Here is a 4,951-nt window from a genome sequence, read left to right as displayed (position 1 = left end):
CCCTATGAATTCATGGCATGATGGGTGTTAAAAATAAACTAATCTATGGTCTATTAAAAAAAAAAAAAAAAGAATAGCCAAAAAGCATATAAAAAAAAAATGCTCACTATCCCTCATCACAATGGAGATGCAGATCAAAACCACAATTAGATACCACCTAACTCTGGTCAGAATGGCAAAGTTAAAAATGCAAAAAATGATAAGTGCTGGAGGGAATGTGGTGAAAGAGGAACTCTCCTACATTGTTGGTGGGAATGTAAATTGATCCAGCCACTGCGGAGAACAATATGGAGGGTCTTCAAAAACCTATAAATAGAACTACCATTACAATCCAGCAATTCTAACCCTGGGTATCTATCCAAAGGATGGAAATATACTCAGTCAGAAAAACACTTGCATATCCATGTTTATGACAACATTATTCACAATTGCTAAAATGTCAAGCCAAATGACCAAGAACAGATTGGATTGAAAAAGTGTGGCACATACAAACGATGGAATACTACTCAGCCACAGAAAATGATGAGACCCTTGCATTTGCTAGAAAGTGGACAAATATGGAAGATTTAATGCTGAGCGAAGCAAGCCAGACTATGAAAGAGAAGCATTGTATATCCCCACCTAATATATAAAAAAAAAAAAAAACAGGACCCTGGCATCTGGTAGAAAGTGGTCAAATATGGAGGATTTATTGCTGGGTGAAGCAAGTCAGGCTATGAAAGAGGGACATTATTTGTCTCCACTTACTATATACTGATTGTCTGCACTCTATGGTAGAGACTGAAAGATTAGAGGATATAAAACCATTGAAAGTAGTTATGGACATTGGAGACCGGGTAGAAGGAGGGTGGGAGAGGGGAAGAGAGTAGGGAAGGTAACTAGGGAGAAAAAAATAGAGAGGTAAGATATTTGTGGGACACAGAAATGGTTTATTACCTGTTGATGAGGTGTATAGTATTCTCGACTCGACTAGTCTAAGATGTATTTCATGTTGGGTAAATTCTCTACGCAAGCTAAATGATGTATAGTGATTGAATATATAAATAATAATAGTAAAATTAAAAAAAGAAAAACCATACTGTACCAGGACCAGCAGTTGGTGTAATGGCTATATCACTGGACTCCCATGTAGTCGACCACAGTTTGAGTCCCAGTGGCATAAACTCACACTGAGCGCAAGTGCATGCATGCCCGAGATCCCAAGAGGAGAATGGAAAAGAAGGAATTGCGGTGTGGCCATCCCCCCTGGGGGTGATTTCTCACTCTCTGTCTCTCTGTTTCTCTCTGTCTTTCTGGCAAGCACACACGCCCTTAACAAACCCCCCCCAAAAAAAGCATACTGTACCTCACAAAGATATATAGTGATTATTTGTAAATCAGGAACCATAATTTAAAAATTAATAAGTTTCTTGAAAATTGAAAAAAAAATTTCAATTGATGAGCAAGTCAAATAAAAGACTACTATAACTTACATCCATACATAAATCTTTTCCCAAAAAAGTGCAGCCTTTAGGGTCAGACTGTATTTTTCTTTCTTCTTTCTTTTTCTTTCTTTCCTTCTTTCTTTCTTTCTTTCTTCTTTTCTTTCTTTCTTTCTTCTTTCCTGTCTTTCTTTCTTTCTTTCTTTCTTTCTTTCTTTCTTTCTTTCTTTCTTTCTTTCTTTCTTTCTTTCTTTCTATTTTTTTCCCTAGAGGGCATGAGTGCTCACCAGAGAGAGAGAGAGAGAGAGAGAGAGGTCACCCCCCACGTGGAATGGTCACACTGCAATCCCTTGTCCTTCCTTTTTGGATTTTGGACACATGCACACACGCACACATGCCCAATGTATTTCTCAAGCCACTGAGTCCAGGACTAGAATTGCGCAATTGGCCGTCTAGGATCTGGCTACTCTAAGCCAGTCCCAGACTATATAAATTATAAATCCTAATTCAGTTTACCAATGTTATGACTTGGGCAACTTATTGAAGTTTTCTGCTACTATTTCTTCTTCTATAAAGACTTAAAAAAAAAAAAAAAAGTCAGACAGAACTCTTAAGACTGTTGTGAGAATAGATGTGTCTGACCCCTGGTAAGATCGCCATCTACATTAGCATAAGTATTAATAGTGCTTTCCATCCACCTCTTCCAAAGGAACAACCTGTCCATCTCTTCTATTAGTCTTTCACCAAGTCACCATCCTTGACACCTTGACTTTCTGTTAACCCTGTGGCCTCTCGTACTATTCCCCTTCTCTATCCAGGCTGAACATGGAGGCAGAGCTCAAGCTTCTGTTTACTGGTGCCACAACAGAGACAATGTGGCATTATCAACCCAAGCACTGCCCTCCTCTCTCTGAGTCAGAGCCTCACTCTGGCCCTCATCAAGACTAGTTCAAATTTCAAGTTTTCTTTTCTGTTATTTCCTCCCTTACTGATGACTCGGTCTCCAACTTCACAGAAAAGCTACCCAGAGGCAATTTAGCACTAGTTCTGGAACTATGACATCCTCTGCCGACATTTATATCCGCAACACATTCTCTTGTGTTTCTGTAGTAGTTGCCTTCTGCCCTGCAAATCTAATGGTCTCAGTTCCTGCTTCCTCTGGGGTCTCTCTGTCCAAATGATTCCCTCAACCTCCAGTGTCTGCTTCTGCTCCCCTCTCTAAAGCCACTGTATCAACCCAGCATGAAGAAACTTCCCACACTCATATCCTCCGAAGTCTCCCTGCCTATCTCCTTCCCACTGCAACCATTTCATGTTATTTCACTAGCACAGGTCATCTGGTTTTCATCATAAATCTCTACTCTCTGAGACTACTCTGAGGAAGGTCAGCAATGACTTTCACGCTGTTGAATCTACCGGATATTCTTGATCTCTGCTGCTTTCGAGGCTGTTGGCTACCCTCTTTCCTTTGAAATCCCTGTTCTCTGTGACACTGATCTATCCAGGCTTTCTTTCTACCTCTCTGAATACTCCAATTCCAACCTTTTCAAAAACTGCCCTTCCTCCTGATGACTCACAGAAGGGAAGGTTTTCCATCTGAGATTGGCCCCCAGATCTTCTCTCTGTCCTGCTAAATGAAGAGACAAGATTGCATGCAGAGTGAGATGTCAATCATGTCATCAGTCTAAAAAGAAACTATAAACTCTCTCTCTCTCTTTTAAGGTTTATGCTAGAGAGAGCATGCGCTCACTGGAGACAGTGAGGAGAGTGAGAAATCACACACATACCCCCAGAGGGAATGGCCATGCCACAACCCCTTCCCCTCCTGGGATTCTGAACACACATATACACACATCCGGCGTGATTTTCACACCAGGTCCTGGACTCAACCTGCATCCCACCTGGTAGTCCAAGAAGCTCTTAACTCTTAACAGTATATTTAAAAGAAATGGGTTTGTGAACCAGCAGTTAGCGTAATGGCTATGTCGCTGGACTCCCACGTAGTCGACCACGGTTCGCGTCTCGGACCCGGTGGCTTAAATCTCACGCCGGGCGCGTGTGCGTGAGTGCCCAAGATCCCGAGAGGAGAATGGAGGAGAAGGGATTGCGGCGTGACCATCCCCCCGGGGGGTGATTTCTCGCTTTCTGTCTCTATGTCTCTGTCTGTCTGGCGAGCGCACGCGCCCTATAGCGAAAACCTCTTCAAAAAAAAAAAAAAAAGAAATGGGTTCTCCATGCTTTTCAAATGTTCTATAAAGAATGTGTGTTTATTTTTTTAAATCATTAAAATGTTACTAATTTTTTTTAATTCCCATTTGAGAGGCAAGGAAATTGAAGTGACATAACATACCCCTAGTTGTGCAACCAGCATGTGTCAAAACCAGGATTAACACCTAGATGTGACCACAACATGTGCACACTTGCCAATGATGCAATCCGAGATTGCGGCAAATTTAGATATCTATTTATATGTTTGTTCATTTCCAGACACTTGGGCCAAGTTGTTATGGGCTTGACCTACTTTCCAGCCTGTTTTCTTTCCTTCCTTCCCTGTATTTTTTCTTTATTCTTTCCTCTTCTGAAAATGAATCCTGTAGGTTTAGCTTATAGTGAAACCCATTCAGATCTTGTGGAGAGTTACCATTCATCACTCCAACAAAAAACTATTTCTCCCCACTGTCATCTGAAAATTTAATGAATATATTTTTCAAAGCAAAATCTGTTCAGTGAACCATAGCTCGGCTAAGCTATATCCCTCAAACATACTCATCTCAGCATTCCACCGAATTTTCTTTAGAACATCAATTAGCTTTTAATTTTCAGAATAAGAAAAGGCTCTCTAGAATATATCTAAGATACCTTTTTAAAAATATTTTTGTCACAGGGTGTGTATGCTTGCTGGAGACCCAGAGAAAGAGGGAAAGTGAGAAAGCACACCCTTCCCTGTCCCTCCACCCCTCACCAGGGACGGTGGCCACACTACAATTCCTTTTTCATTTTCTCCTCAGGATTTTGGGCATGTATCCGGCATGTTTTTCAAAGCCTGGTCCAGGACTTGAATCATGGAGTCAGCCATCAGCCATGTGGGATCTGACACCTTAACCACCATGCCACTTTCCTGGCCCTATATCTGGAACACTTTAAAACTACAGTGAATCTTATTGCTATAAATAAGGCACTGTTGGGACCAGCAGTTAGCGTAATGGCTGTGTTGTTGGACTCCCAGGTAGTCAACCACATTTCGAGTCCCGGACCTGGTGGCTTAAACTCACGCCGGGTGCATGTGCATGCCTGCCCAAGATCCTGAGAAGAGAATGGAGGAGAAGGGATCGTGGTGTGCTCATCCCCCCTAGGGGGTGATTTCTCGCTTTCTGTCTCTCTGTCTCTCTCTGTCTCTCTGGCGACCACATGCACCTTGTAGCAAAAACCTCTCATAAATAAATAAATAAATAAATAAATAAATAAATAAATAAAACAAAAAAAAAACAAGGGTACTACTGTTTACAAAAGGGATAGTTACTTGAGTACTC

Source organism: Tupaia chinensis, unplaced genomic scaffold, assembly GCF_000334495.1.
Source record: "Tupaia chinensis unplaced genomic scaffold, TupChi_1.0 Scaffold000213_1, whole genome shotgun sequence".
In the NCBI taxonomy this organism is placed as follows: Eukaryota; Metazoa; Chordata; class Mammalia; order Scandentia; family Tupaiidae; genus Tupaia; species Tupaia belangeri.
The sequence above is the reverse complement of the archived record's forward strand: the minus strand, read 5'-3'. Positions refer to the sequence as shown.